The sequence below is a fragment of the Manis javanica genome, chromosome 10 (genome assembly GCF_040802235.1).
Source record: "Manis javanica isolate MJ-LG chromosome 10, MJ_LKY, whole genome shotgun sequence".
Taxonomy (NCBI): domain Eukaryota; kingdom Metazoa; phylum Chordata; class Mammalia; order Pholidota; family Manidae; genus Manis; species Manis javanica.
Genome location: NC_133165.1, coordinates 81,612,986 through 81,629,697, shown reverse-complemented (window position 1 = coordinate 81,629,697; position 16,712 = coordinate 81,612,986). Strand labels below are relative to the sequence as shown.

General features: G+C 37.5%; 1 long non-coding RNA gene and 1 pseudogene across 2 annotated transcripts in view; both read right to left on the bottom strand.

The window, feature by feature from the left end:
• The window catches only part of LOC118966879 (uncharacterized), a 112,712-nt gene that overhangs the window by 12,470 nt on the left and 83,530 nt on the right, over positions 1-16,712 (bottom strand). The window contains exons 2-3 of one of the 2 annotated variants that reach the window (XR_012121445.1): positions 9,501-9,572; positions 2,352-7,205 (exon numbers count right to left, since the gene is read on the bottom strand). This is a non-coding gene — a long non-coding RNA (uncharacterized lncRNA). Of the gene's footprint in view, positions 1-2,351; positions 7,206-9,500; positions 9,573-16,712 lie in introns of those variants that run through there. The other variant, XR_012121444.1, reaches the window with a different exon arrangement.
• LOC140843589 (olfactory receptor 6C2-like) lies at positions 7,215-8,823 on the bottom strand (annotated as a pseudogene).

The window sequence follows — 16,712 nt, the reverse complement described above, 5'->3', positions numbered from 1 at the left end:
ACTCCCCGCCCTGTGGGAGTTAATGATGGGACAGAGGCCCAATATAGTCTACTGGCCACCTGACAAGGGGTATTGGCCCCTTTACTATTGTCCCATGTTGCTGTGGGACTCGGTGTAAGTCCCTCTTAGAGCACACAAGACACTCCTTCCAGTCTCTGCTGACCTCTCCAATGGTCGACAGCAAGCCCAACCAATGGGCTACAACACACATTGTCTTTTGCCCCATGTGCATAAATGCTCGTGTAACCATGGGGTACATCTAAAACACGTTTTCCTTCTAGCCAACTCACTTTGGCCAAGGGTCTGCTTCATCAGTCCCTGGGAATGCCAAAGGCAAACGGCCAGTCACATGATATAGAGTGACTGTCTTAGTCCTAACAGAGGCCAGTAGGTCTTGTCACAACTCTTGTTCCAGAAGCAGATGGTGACCAACACCCAGTTGTCATAGTACCATATCAGTCACCACAGGGTCAAGCACTGAAGACGGCCTAACTGTCAGTGCATACAACCACAGCGGAGGGCTCCTTGCTGATGATGAGCCATACTGCCTGCAACTCGGCCCACTGACTGCACTTCCCTCTGTGTCCTCCATCCATATTTTCTCCAGCTGAGGATGGAAAGCCACCGCCCTCCATTTTGAAGGCAGCCCATGACTGGAGCCGTCTGTGTACCAAGCACCTTCAGGTACAGGGGCTTTTCCTTCCCAATAAAAACTGTCTGCTACCAATCACTTTTAAGCAAGTTCTTCCTATTTTCCACTGGTATATGTCACTGATCCAAATAGGTGTTGGATTTCTCCACTGAAAGGGATAGTGGAAAGGGTGCTGTGCTGCTGAAAATATGAACCCCATTTGGACAGTGCAGGCATCTTGGGCATGCCACCCCATGGCCTTTGGATCCAGTCTCCCACACTTCCCACCACGAGATAGGTGGTGACTTCTTTGGTCAGAGCTGTTCCAGGGATGAGATCTATAGCCAGCAAGGTGTGGTTCAGAGCAGTCAGTGGCTTCTCTGTCACGGTATACCATACCTCCTCTCCGTTCCATAGTTGTGACCGGAACCCAACTGGTTGGCATGCCCATTCAAGCCATGGCCAAAGGCCCCATCCATAACCATCTTTGGTTACATGAACATCTAGCTCACAGGGCCTTGATGAGTAAATTACTCAAGGCCTCTACAGCCTTCACTGCTCACTTAGCAGCAATAAAGGCAGCAACTATGTATGTCCCATCCCAGTCCCACCTGACACCTTTCATACCAACTGGTATAAGGGCTTCAGAATTTGTGCAAGTGCAGGATAAATACTCTCCAGTAGACCAAGAGACCCAGAAACTTATGTAATACTGCTACCGTGGTAGGGATAGGGAAAGCCTGGACCTTGTCTATGACTGCTTCAGGAAGAACTTTAGTTTTACCCAACAAGAAAAGCACGGAGAACTTTACTGACAGAGCAGGTACCTGAACGTGATGCTGCTCACAGCCCATCCTTTCTCCTATAGATGTTGCAGCAGTCTAGAAACTGCCCTTTCGAAATCTTCAAGAGAATCAGATGTCAGCATAATATTATCAGTGTAGTCATACAGCTGCACCGTTTGCAGTTTCCTCCATGTGGCCAAGTCCTGGGCTACAGGTCTGTGAAAAATGGTGGAACTGTGGAGGATTCCTATGGAAGGACAGTGATTGTCCACTGCCGGCCTCCCCCATGAAGGCAAACTGTTCCTGACATTCCTGAACTGTATCAGTAGAGAAGAAAGCATTAGTAAGATCCACAGCATAATGATTCGTCCCTAGTTCATGACTGAGTGGGTCCTTAAGGGCTGCTATAGAGGGGACAGCAGCATGCAAAAGGGGTGTGACTTTATTTAATTCCCTGTAATCCACAGTCACATGCCAGAAACCATTTGACTTTTCGCTGTCCACACCAGGAATTAAATGGATCGTGAGTGGGCTTTATGATGCCTACTTTCTCCAAATCCTTCAGAGTTTCTCCAAATTCCTTGTGTCCCCCAGGCAATTTATACTGCTTAACATTCGTCACCCACCAAGGTACAGGCAGAGCTGCAAGTAGGTGCTTAGCATGTCCCTTCAGACTGGCCTTTACCACACGTACCCACAGCCTGAACTCACCTGCAGTGGTCTGTAGTCACAGGCCCTGCTGGATATCTACCCCCAAAATATATTCAGAGATGGGAAAAATGTACACAGTGTACTCTTTTGGGTGTAAGCACCCTATTCCCAATGGGATTTGGGCCCTCTGCCCTGTAATTGCCTTACCCCCATAGCCATCTATCACAGCAGGGGTCCTGAGAAAACACTCAGGGTTGCCATAAATCAGAGAACACTCAGCTCCTGTGTCCACCAACTCCAGGACACGTTGACATTCACAAAGGACAAATGAATCGCTAATTCAACATGTGGCCTCGGGTCCACATGATATCGCCGAAGGTGGGGACCTTGACCCTCCCCCTCAGTTGAACCACAATGCCCAATCATCCTCCTGTGGGGGTGAAGGCCCAGGAGAATCCTGAGTACTGCCCCCCAGGAAGTTTTGCAGGGACATAGGCTGGGCATGAAGCCTTGGCTCCAGTTTCCACGTCCTGTACCTCAGCAGCTGGAACTGCTGCTCTGGCTTTAATTGGTGACACAGTTATAACAAGATCCTATTGGGCTCTCCATCAAGTTTTTCTTTCACTACCGTGGCCTGTATGAAATCAACTCAAACCTTGGGCCTGGAGACCTTCACAGGGCCTTTTGCACCTCTCCTTTCAGTTGTAGTCCATACTTTCTTCCATGCTCTTATTATTTCAACCTCCCCAGATCTGTTAAAGTAGGACTAGCCTCACTTATGGGTTGTCCTATGTGGGGGCACAAAAAGTCACTAGGGTCCCAAAGAGAGATGATGGAAATGTATGGATTACCAGATTTCTCATTCATATGGTGAATAACTCCTCATTGGTGCCGTGTGGGCCCATATTATAAATGATATTTTACATGCCCAACTCTCATAATAACTGCTGGAGCTCTGGATACATTTTTCAGCCTGTGGGTAAGTATGGTAAAACACCCTGATTAGGTCAAACTGCCCTGATGGCTACTGTCAGTCAGTACAGATGCACCTGACACCGTGAGGTGCGACAGGCACTTTGAAACCAGAGTCAGAGGAAAGGATGCATCATCAGGGAAACCAGTCTACCCATTTCAGAACCCAACGCATCAATGCTTTCCACCCCCATATCCCAGAGACACAAAAGCCATGGAGGCAGAGGGTCTGATGGCTTCTGTGGAAATCAGATGCTCACGTCCACCAGCTCATCCCTGGTAGAGCATGGAGGGCTCCACAACCTTGAGAGGAAGCTGCTCCTCTCCCTGAGGTGCCCTTGATTGTTGCATTTTTATTTTCTTTATTATAACCTGGAAACTTCATACAGGAGGGGCTGGTGCCTCTAGCAGAAGCCTCAGCAATAGTTTGGCCCTCAGACCCACCCTGTTATCCTCTCCTGACATCTCCTCTACCATCTCCAGGGCTGAAGGCACCTCTCCTGCAAAAGAACCCCACCAAACCTCTTTGGTCTGTTGCATGTTCACTCCCCATTCCCTTTGTATTCACCTATTGATATGGAGATGCCCTACTTATCTCCACCCCTTGGAAACACCTATGGACATGGACATTCACTAAGGCCAGGCAAGAGATTCTGTAAATATTGCAATTTTACCCACAGCAGCCAAGAAATAAAACATTAGAGGGTGATAGAAAAACACAATATTAATATGTTGATAATTATTTAAACCAAACAATATCTGGTTGTTAATGTATCTTATCTCCTTTTATAAATGTTTAAAAACCCTACTAACAACAGTTTCAAAAACAGGGCTGCAGAATAAATTTCTACAAAATTTATCTGCTTGAGATTGGAATAAAATCACTACTAATGACTGGCTATGTGTAAGACAAGCACAATGCCCTCTCACCTCTATTTGCCACTGAGTCAGATCGCTGGGGCAGAATGTCCTCACCTATTGTTTCAAAAATGTGCAGCTTCTAACTTGGCAGGAAAATCAAGCCAGTTTAAGGGAACTCCCTCATCTTAGTCAGATTCTTCAATCTGTGCTTATCATGAATGAAACAACTACTTATACTCATCTGAATCCTGTGTCTACAAACTCACATTGAGAACATATGTGATTAAATAATAGCAATTAGTAGCCAGGTTGTTGTTTAGAATACTAATATCATGGATGTCCTATACATATGTGACCAAGCTGTGAGCCCAGATAATAAACCAGGCCTGAATAGAAAACGGTTTTTCACCATTGGTAAAGTCAGAAATCAGTAATGTGACAGCAGTTAAATCCATTGTTATCACTGATGACTTGATATTCAGAAGCTGAAATCTACACCCTTCATTTAGGCTTGTATTTAGGCTAGGAAACTCCCACATGGAAAAAAAAGCAAAGGTAAGATCTTAATTGAAGCATATATGTTGCCTAGATTTAAGCTGATGGATTAATAGCATAGGTAGAATCAAAGAATCAGAGAAGCTAAATATCTCACAAATCTGAAGTTGAACCACAGCCATAGGGTGAGGATACCTGCTCAGATTCTTTCTTCTGGTTGAAACGTGGAAGGCCACTAAATATTTCTGGTCCAAGTTGGGGGCCGAAACTTGGAGAACCTTTCTCTCCAGTACTCTTAAGTTTTGAGAAATCAATTCAGAGTCCTCTAGGTTCTTAATGGGATCTTATGAGGAAGCTCTGCATAGAACAGGTGATTAGCAGTCAGAAAAATGCCTGGGGGCAGGCTTTTCACAATGAGTTTGAATATTCACATTACAAGGCTCTTTTTTATTTTCACCTCTCTTGACTTTTACTTCTTTTTTCCATTTGCACTTGCTCTTTATTTCTATATACTGGTAACCTTATTTTTTAAAATTTAATGTTACAGTTTTTATAGCATATCATCCATTATAGTAATTGATATCATTTATTATCATTATTATATCATTACATTATTAGTATTCATAATGCATATCATATAAATGCATTATATTTTACTTTTATCTTTGTACTTTGTTAATGAAATAAATCTTCCTTAAATTTACTACCGATAAGTATTTCTTGTGAGGTTCCTTGAAAGCATGTCCGGAGACTCAGACACATTTACTTAAATAGCTCCTTTAAAAAAATCAATAAACTAGTTTTGAGTCCTGGTTCTACTACTTGCTAGCAGTAATTCACTTTTCTAAACTATCATTTCTCCACATTTCTTCAGTGTAAATTTTGACTGTAGATATAACTTGTAGGATTATTTTCAGGATTATGAATATTACACATTTTTATCAAATTCTTGCTTACATTCTATTTCCTTCAGATATTTAGAAATAAATATTTTAACAGGATTGTTGCTTATAGCCATGCCTTTGTTTATCTCTTGTTCACAGATTAATGTCAAATGTTACTTCTTTGTTTTTTCTCCTCACATGTTAGTTCTCATTTTGTATCATCAGAAGTTTCAAATCATCATATCAGAATATTATCTACTATGCAACCAATATTTGTCTAGATGCCAAGCATAAAGCACACAAGATTTTGGTATATGAGGCAGACATTCTCCAGGGCATTTTCCATTGATGGTAGAATGAAAACAAGTAAACCCTGGTAAGGTATGAAAGCAGTGAGTGAGTGATGACACTAGTGTGAATGTGTCGGACTAACCCAGGCCTGGTGGTACTTAGTGGAATCATGAGACAAGGTCAGCGAAAAATTCCTTGTTGGAATGTCATTTAAATTGGAGGACCCTCAGAGATTGGAAGGTGAAAAATGGAGGGAAAATTCCTGCCTACCCGGGCCATGATATGAGAAGTGGCCTGAAGTAAGGGAACAAGGATCAGAAGTTTTAATATGTTGCACTACAGAGGTGAAAGTTGGTACAGAATGTAACAAGTAATGAAATGCTGATCTTTCTTTAGGGTATTACCATTAGGTGCTATAGTTCTGAGGGTAAGGGGTTCCCCTGGCCTGGGCAAGTTCCCTATGAATCTGGGAAAACACATAGAGGACACGGGGAAGGGCAGGTTGGGAGAAAGAGGTCTTACTGCTCACAGCTTGCTCGAGGTTGCTAGCCAGTCCTCGCTCCGTCCGTCCCTTCTGGCTGTGCTCACGCCCTATCCCGCAGACCGCCCCTTCCACCAGGATCTCCAGGGATGGGTCCTTGGAGACGGGTGTGCTCCACACCAATTAGGTACCAGGAATGGAGGGGAGGGGAGAATGGCCATTTTCTCTCCACTCCTTGACAGGAGAGGGTCTGCTGTGGCAAACACCCACTGCTATGTAAATGGACTAAAGCCCCGAGGGAAATTATGGAAACTTCGGGTAAACACTTCCATTTACCCCACACATGCATAATTTTGCCTTTAAAATGATATTTTCATTCTTTAATAAAGCAAATCTTCACACTGATATTGACATTCACATTATATTCTGTTTCCTTTTTTTCCATTCCCAGAATATTTGGCTTACAGGTTATGAATTTATCACTCTTCTAGTCCTATATTAGTTTTCTTGCTCTAGCTGCTGATTGCTTAAATACTCTACATTCAAGAGTTAACATTTTATTTGCTACATCAATGTCAATCTCTTTTATGTAACTTTAGGGGAAGATTTATCTTTAACAGGAAATACCAGTACATTTCTTTCTTCATTTTAACTGAATTCATGTCCCTTTCACAAGCTTTAAATAACTTTTCTATTGGATTGGATCCAGTCAATAAAATATGTGAATCTTGTGATTTTAAAGATTCCTCAGGAGTAAATGCTTCTTTCAAATCCTAAATTGTGTACTTATTCCTTGTTTTAAAATGTATCTTGGGTTTATGAAATATTTCCTTGTTACACTTAGAAAATTATTGATTCTTTTCAATATTATGTCTCTTTTATTTGAGTAAGATGGGAGATTTCTTGTTTTTTCTTTTCTTTTTTTGTATTTTTATTTAGAAGAAAGATGTGCACATTCAACTAATATTTTATGATGAATTTCCAAATCCTTTCAGCATCGGTAAGGAAATATTAAGAAGTCATGCTTAGATTTCCTGAAACACCTGTTCTCACATTTCTTCATCAATATTACCATCTCAAAGAAGTTACTTCATAAGGTGATGAAAGGGGTGACTTGACCAGGATCAGTACTGAATGGAAGGCCATGCCCCACACTGGGAAAAGAGAAAAGTAGATAGAAACTGAAGAAAATATGCTTAGGGACACTGACATCAATATTCCCCTAATTCTTTGAGAATAATGTAAATCTTTTGACTAAGTCACTAAAGGCCTGTTTCACTTGTTTGTTCCTCAGAGTGTAAATAAATGGGTTTAACATGGGGGAAATGGAAGTAGCGATTATTGACACTCCCTTATTAATGGCCATTTTATCTTCTGCTAAAGGTTCGATATAAACAAAGATGTAGCTGCCATAGGTGATGGAAACCACGATAATGTGGGATGAGCAGGTGGAAAAGGCTCTTGTTCTCTGCTGGGAAGAGGGGAGTCTTAGAATTGTTCTGATGATGTACATGTAGGACAGAACCACACACACCAGGGTCATGAGGATAATCAACACAGCACAGACAATAACCATCTGCTCTATGAGCCATGTATCTGAGCATGAGATCTTCAGCATAGGGTGAGCATCACATGCAAAGTGGTCAATGGCATTAGAGGCACAGAATTCCTGGTCCAGTACCAAGGTAAGTGGTGGTGATATGATCAACAAAGAGGTCATTCAACAGCAGAAGATAAACTTTTTGCAGACTCCGTACTTCATAATAGTCATGTAACGCAGGGGTTTGCAGATGGCTACATATCGATCAAAGGACATGGTAGCCAGGAGAAAAAATTCTGTTACTGCAAAAACATCTGTAAAAAATAGTTGGCATATACAAGCATTCTACGTAATAGTCCTGTCACCTGTTGATATACTGTACAAGAATCTAGGAATGCAGGCAGAAGTGAATGAGATTTCTAGCAAGGAAAAATTTTGGAGAAAAAAGTACATCGCAGTTTTAAGGTGAGAATCCACTAATGTGAGGATGATGATGCTCAGGTTTCCAGTTACACTCAACATGTAGGTGATCAGTAGAAATATAAAAATCAAAATCTGTAGCTGAGGGTCATCTGTCAATCCCAGGATGAAACTGGTGAGAGATGTGTGGTTTCTCATTCCTGTATCCTGACCTTTGCCCAATCTGCATGTAATAGTGAGGGATTAAGATTTGAGAAGATGGTGGGAAAAGTGTGTTACAATGGATTTTGTTCAGAAAAGCCAAGCAATTTATTTTATTTTACTTAATAATGAAATTTAAAAATAATTCAAACGCTCGACTCTGTTGATAGCCTATCACAGATTGGCTAGAAATCTGGCTTTCAAATGTTTTTACTACAACGCATGGTAAGATAGACATTTCATATAGCAGCCCAGTGTACATACTCACACACACACATGAATACATAGACACATATATATCTATAACAAAAATGTGAGTAAAATGCTGATAACCCTTAGGTGCCCTGCTCTCTGATGTTTTATTTTCTAATGTATCTTACTAAAAATAAATACAAATATCATCTAATAGATTTTATAGTGTACTAAATGGTCATGACCTGTGTTCAAAAAATACTTTTTATGGATCTTTTGAATAATACAGTCCAAGGAAAAGATTATTTTTCATGATAGATTTTGAAATGTGCACTATCTGTTTAATTTGCACTTTGCAATAGATTGGTTCATAGCACACTTGTCCCCCTTAAGAATATTTCCCTTATCACTAAGCAAAATTTTACTCAGTGTCATTATCTGCTTGTAACCTTTTTTTTCTGAATAAATTAAAAACATATGAAATGCATTTGTGACACAGATGCTTCTAGATGCATCTACCAACACAGTTGAAGACCCTGTTCCACTGCACAAGTCATCCTACGTAGCCTACCTGTCTGGAAAAAAATTTCATCTAACCATTTATGTTTTTTCCCTCCAGCTTAATACATCCATTTATCGATTCTGACCTTTACCTGGTTCTTGGTGATTCATTCCTTTTTTCTACTTGGACTTTATGGGGAAGCCCTTCCATATCTCCCAAGCCATGTTAAGAAGTCTTTATGTGTTTTTATCACAGTCTATTCTTAATAGAGGATGTGAAAAAATTGTTGGAATCATGATATTTGTCTTATTTAATGTAATAACCACAGAGCAAGGAGAATAAGATATAGAGTTTATTCAAGGTAATATTTACCCTCAGACCTAGATCAAGTCATATTATTTATTAACTGGACTCAGTGTTAAAACTACTCCGACAACTGTTACTTTTCCTGTGTTCCTGACTCTAGTTGATGGGATTCTTGGTGGCTTTTATGTTTGGTGGAGGAAATGCTCTGAGGGCTCCTGAGTCACACCATCACCTGACTACACATTCAGAATGTATATAATACCTGCATGAAGGCAAAAAAAGTGTTACCTGACTTGATCCTGTGTTTGGCAGAGAAACAGTTTTGCTTTTATGGATTCCATTCCTGCTTCGCCAGTACACCTGTCAGAAACATTAACAACAGAGATTACAAATGTTAAATTCTGGATTTGGACCATCAACTGGTCATTTGTTATTCCTCAGTTTTTAACACCAACTAACTACATTATTGCGTGCTAAATGATTTTGTTCACCAATGCTTGTTTAAGGCCATAAATACATTGAAAATAAAACCCCACATCATTTGCTATATAAATTCTAATTAATTGGCTATGTGAGGGTTTTGCTTAATTGCTTTAATGTAGTCCTTTTCTTCAGAAGTGGGAGATACTCTGTACTCACCATCTGCTCATTTGCCATTGTAATTCTTCCAAGAGTTTACAGGCTTTCTGGTAAAGGGATGCAGGGATGACCCTTGTTTGATGTTTTAGGATGAGCTGGACAATCCCAAGAATATGAGCATCACACAACTAACAATAAATTACATGAAGAGTAACAATAGATTGAGCAATTAAAATAATTAAGTAGATACTAGACTAAAGATACAGAAAAGGAAACATACAGAGGCCATCAACCTCTTTTTCCTTTGGTCTTAACACAACTGTGCTTTACACAACCCTGGAAACTGTAAGCCTTGTTCTTACTCCTAAATATCTTGAAAATATATTGACACTATAGTAGATAAATGTTTTCCTTATTTTGTCTCTTAGAAAACTGAACACTTTAGGTAGAATGCAAAATGCAAATTTTGTCAGCAGACGATTTCCAATTCAAGGTTGCTTAAAGAAGTCCTTCATTTAACTTATTTTAAGGTGACCTACTATTTGTTGAAATACAAATCCAGCCCTATAACAGTCTTCAATCAATTCAAAATTATAAACTCTAATTTCTTTTTAGCACAATTCAGTTAACTATTCATATCTCTCTACTTTTGGTAAAACATCAAACTGTTTCTTAAAAAAAAATAATTCTCTCAGTCTCTCAAAGACCACAGCCATATTGATTTCAGCTGGGTGTTTAGCCCTGTACTTTCTGGGACTAGAAGGATGAGGAAAGGTTTGCATAGGCGTATGTGTGGACACAAACCCCAGATGAGTTAGGCTCCAAGTTATTTATGAATCTTCTGTGTAATATTTTGGCAAAGATCCTGAAACAGGCAGCAGTGGGGACAATGTCCTCAGAGAAGTGAAAATTCCACAACATTATTCAACACAGGACTTTACACAAAATAAAAATCAAGTGAAAAAGTGCAAGCCTACCTTTTCCTTCTTTAATTCAATAACATCTATAGCTGCTAAATGCTGTAACAGAATACAAATTACCCATTTTCTCCTTTAGTAACATATGTTTACCTTAAGTAATTCATTTTTATTGTTTAAAATTAAGATAACAAAACTAGGAAAATTAAACTTAATAGCCACTCTCAATGTCTCAGATTATACCCTCCATAAATTTCTTGTGTAAATATATTCATATTAATTGGTATATTCACAAATATGAAGCATCCTTTATGTGTTGTTTTTAAATTTATTTTGACAAATAAAATCTGAAGATTCTTTTTATCTCAATAGTTATAAGTTTGTATAATGGGGGAATATCTAATTTTTTTTTTGGTGCATTCTCTCCTAATTGGAAATCAATCCTAACAGCTGAAACTTTGTGATTCATTAAAAAAACATTTTCCTGTTATACAAAAATTGAATACCTCAAGCTAATTCTATGACTCTCCAATTTTTTAAATATATTTTTTATTATACATTTTACTTTTATAAATTTATGTTACTTCCTTTAAATCCACCTTCAGCTATGATGCAGAATACATTTTTGTACTTTTGAAATAGGGAAGCGTTTTCCAGCTTTGTTATTGTTCTCAAGAGTGCTTTGGCTTTTGGGGGTCTTTTGTGGTTTTATATGAATTTCAAGAATTTTTTCTATTTCTCTGAAAAACGACATTGGTATTTTGATGGAGAGTGCATTGTATCTATAAATCACTTTGGGTAGTATGGATATTTTACTGTGTTAGATCTTTCAATCCACAGACACAAGATGTCTTCCATTTATTTGTCTTCTTTCATATCTTCAAAAATTGTTTTTTACAATTTTCAATGTACATCTTTCATTTCTTTAAGTTTTCTCCTAAATATTTTATTATTATAGATTACTGTGATATGATTTAAAAGAGATACATATTTGTTCATTCAGATTAGCAAATATATATTACCCAGGTATATTTGGCCTCTATCCATAGTTCCTGAAAACATGGCAGAGACTTAAAGGTGAGATGGGTGTCTTCTCATGTAAATGAGTGACTTTTGGACCCCACCGAAGGGTTGGGACTAGAGGTTGAAACAGCCAATGGCAAAAGATACAGTCAATCATGACTATGCAATGAAGCTTTCACAAAAACCCATGAGAAGAGCACATCACACTCTTACATCCTGCTTCTCTGAGAAAGCTTCCACACTTGAGGAACCAGAGCACGCCCACATGCCACCAAGCCAGGCCCCGAACTCCACAAGAAGAGAACCTCCTTTATTTGGGATCTTGCCCTATGTATTTTTAATCTGGCTGTGAACTTGTATCCTTTGTGGCATCATTTATTAAACTGGTAAGCATGCTTTCCTGAGTTCTGTGAGCCACTCCAGCAAATTCATCAAACCGAAGGGGGAAGTCACTGGAACGTCCAATTTATTGCTGGTTGGTCAAAAGCACAGGGAACAGCCTAGGGCTTGCTACTGGCATCTGCATTGGGGAGTGGATGGCAGTCTTGCAAGATGGAGTCATCAATCTGGGGAATCTGGTGCTGTCTCCTGGCAGAGAGTCAGAATTGAGTTGAGTTCTTGGATACCTACTGGTGTTGGATAATTGCCTGGTGTTTTGCATGGGAAGACTCCCTCACACACACACACACACACACACACACACATAATTGCCTGGTGTTTTGCATGGGAAGACTCCCACACACACACACACACACACACACACACACACACACACACACACACACACACACACACACAAACACACTGGAAGTGGGTCCAGGAACCCAAAAGGAGTTATATACTATTGCTGTGAATGTATGAAAAAACACAATAATATTGTAAATGGAACTGGTTTCTTAATTTCCATTTCAGATAGTTCATTGTTAGTATATAGAACTACAACTTATTTTTATATAATAATTATTTTTGTCCTGTAATTTACTGAATTTATTTATTAGTTCCAACAGCTTTTAGTGGAGTCTTTACAGTTTGCTAAGGCTAAGTCATCTGCCAACACATAATTCTACTACTTTCATTCCTATTTACATCCCCTTTAATTAATTTTTCTTACCTGGTTGCCCTGACTAGGATTTCCAATACTATTTTGAACAGAAGTGTCACGAGTAGGCTTGTTTATCTTATTCCTGATCTTAGAGGGAAAGGTCTCCATTTTTTACAACTGACGATCATGTTACCTGTAGGTTTCATATATATTGCCTTATTATGTGAGATCACTTCCTTCTATAACCAGTTAGAGTGATTTTAATCATGAAAGTATTTGAATTTGTCACAGGCATTTTCTGCATCTACTGAGATATTCATGTGATTTGTATCCTCCATTCTGTTAATCATATATATTGATTTTCATATGTTGAAATACTCTTGCATCCCAGGGATAAACCCCACTTGGTCATGGTATATGCTCCCTTTTAACATGCTGTTCAATTTGTCATGCTCATGTTTTGTTGAGGATTTTTGTGTCTATGTTCAACAGAAATATTGGCCTATAGTTTTCTTTACTTGTAGTAACATAACTGGCTTTGGAATCTGGGTAATACTAACCTCATAAAATAAATTCGTAAACAGTCCCTTCTCTTCATATTTTTAGGAGATTTTGAGAAGGGTTGGCATTTAATTCTCTAAATGCTTGGTAGAATTCACCAGTGAAGCCATCTTCTTTACAATTTCCCTATATTTCCTTTTTGAAACATGAGTTATTTTTAAGTGTGCTATTCAGATTCCAGATATCTAGAGATTTTCTGGAGATCTGTCTTGCAATTTACAATTTAATTTCACTACTGTCAGAGAACACATTATGTGCAACTTGAATACTCTCATACTTAGCAAGATCTGTTTTATAGCCCCAGGATTGGATTAACTTGTCAAAAGTTCAGTGTGCACTTGAAAACAAGGTGTATTCTGTTGGCAGGAGTGTTCTATAGATGTCTGTTAGGTCTCCATAGTTTAAATAAAGAGTTTTTCAAGTCTTCAACCTCCTTGTTGACCTTCTGTCTAGTTGTTCTATCCTTTGGCCATTAGTTTAAAGTGTTGCTCAAGTCTTCTATATCCTTACTGATTTTCTGTTTATGTGTTTGCCAATATTGAGAGACAAATATTGAAATATGCTACTATCGTTGCTTTTTGTCTATTTCTCCTTACATACTATCAATTTTTGACTCATGTAATTTGAAACCCTGTTATTAAGAGCATAAAATCTGAGAATTTCTATTATATTTTAAGAAACTGTCTCTTTAATCACAAAATGGCCTTCTCTATTTCTGGAATTAAATTTTGCTCTGAAATCTAGTTTGTCTAATATTAATATAGCAATTCCAGATTTTTTAGATTGGTGCTAGCACATTATATTCATTTATATCCTCTTAATTTTATCTCATTTGTCTCTTTATACTTAAAATGGATTTATTATACACAGCATGTAGTTAGGTTTTGCTTGTTTATTCAGTATGATGACCTCTGCCTTTTAATGGGAGTATTTAGACCAGTTACACAAATGCAATTTTTATATGTCCAATCTTAAATCTGTCATCTTGCTAATTGTTTTCTATTTGTACCATCTGTTACTTGTATCATTTTTCTCCTTCTTATGTCTACTTTGGATTAAGTGAATTTTTTATGTTTTGAATTTATCTTCTTATTACTTTCCCTACTGCTGCTGTACAACACAGTGCCTTGAAACAGCACACATTTATTATCTAAAAATTCTTTAGGTCAGATATCCAACAGGAGTCTCACTCAGATGAAAATCAAGGTGTCTCATTCTGGAAGCTCCAGGGCAGATTCCGTTTCCTTGACTCTTCACCCTCTAGAGGCTCCCACACTGTTTAACTAATCAACCCCTTTATTCATCTTCAAAGTAAACAATATTGTATCTCTGTGACTGTTTTTCCGTGGTCAAATATCCCTCTGACTCTCCTTTTATGCGTCCCTCTTCCACTTAAGGATCTTTGTTACTGCTTTGAGCCCACCTAGATAATATGGAGAATTTCCCTATTCTAAAGGCAGATGATTGGTAACCTTAATTCCATCTGCAACCCTAATTTTTCTTTGACAGTTAAGGTAATGTATTCACAGGTTATGGTGTTAAGACATTCCTGTGATGGACTAGTAGCTCTAACATGTGTTTCTAGTTGATTTAGGGGTGATAGTATGTATTTTCAATTTACCAGACTAACTTCAAGTAACACTGAGGCAATGTAAGAACCTGACAATGTAATTCCATTTCTGACAATTTCACATTTGTGTTATTGCTGTTATATATTTTACCTTTTTATTATTATTGGTTTTTAAAATGCATTTTATTATTTGTCAATCATCTTTTTTAAATAATAAAATATTTTTATCAATGTTTTTATAATTTCTGTTGCTCTTCATTCCTTTGTGTGGCCATATTTCCATCTATATCACTTTCCTTTTCCTGACAGTTCCATGCAGTTTTCACTGCAATATTTGTTGAATCGTCCACTTGAGATTTGTGATTCCTTTATTTATATTTTAATTTAATTTAAAAATTAAATTAATACAATGACTAGAAAACGTAATAGGAAAATACAGGTAATCCATGAACTATAGCTGGGTATATTGAGGGATAATTACATTTTAGAAAGCATATTAATAATATAATATACAATCCTCAAAATATGAATATATTTTAACTGGATTTATAATTCTAAGAATTTGAATTTTTGTAAATATATATTTTTATAGCAATGCTTCTAGTGACTTAGTAATTTTAAAATGAATAAAATAAAAATTTAAACTTTTTGTATAACCATATGGTTAAATATAATAGTTATTTTAATAATAGAAAAATTAGCACTTAATTTTGTAATTTACAATCATTTGAAAATGTGATGGAATAACTAAAAGATAAAACAGAACACTCAAAATGATGTATGTTCATAAATTCTTCAAGAAAAGTACATGTCATATTGTTAAGGAAAGTAGGAAGTCATAAAATGTAAAATATATTTCTGTGTTTACCATCATTATAAATATAGAAGTTGATCATTACTATAAGGAAATACGTGAGATTGAAATATGACATTGATTATATATTTGTGTTCTGTGTAATAAATGTCTAAATATAGGAGTATATTAGGTAGAACCATATAAAATTCTCAGTGGTTGGGAGTCTTTGTCCTTAAAGAAAGGCAATCACATTTTTCAATTTATTCATACACAGCAGTTATATTAACAAAAAATATTGAAATTATGTATTCAGAATATTAAAAGTAAGTGTACTTTAGTGTTTATATATTCCCTTCTTTTACTGTATTTTTCTTTTTATCTAAATAAAAGTAATAAGGAAGAAAATGGTCTTTCATGATTTCATGAGAACAAAATAAGGAGAAGTCTGGCTCCTTACCAAATGTGTTTCACTGTTTTGAAGTACACTGTGGTTAATGTTATTGTGAATCTTCATGTCTTTAAGGAAATGTTCCCACTGTTGCATTTTTCAAGATTCTTGCTCAAGTGTCTTACACAAGGGATTCATTAGTAACTTTTTAATCTGAAACAGTAAGAACCCTTTTGTTTATTTACTGCCTTGTCAACAATGCCCTTGCCCCCCAAAAAGAAGTCTTTTTGGCATAAATTTAGAGTGTTGATAATTAACAACTCTTCAAACCAGAGTTACTCATAGTCTAGAAGATTTTGAACAGTATTTTTTTTTCAAGTCAAGATAGAACTAGAAGATATTACTTACATCAAAAAATAAAAAGTTCTCATTGAGAAAATATTAGCGATGTGTTCCAGATGAAAAATTCAGAGATCTAGGCCATCGCAGAATACTGGTGAATATGATTATGAGATCATAAATAGGGGTGATGAGAAATCTACATACAAGCCTCTGTTAATATTTTCTTCTTCATCTTTTTAACTTTCAGGGCTGTTGTGGTTGATCAGTTAGATGTTTTTACCA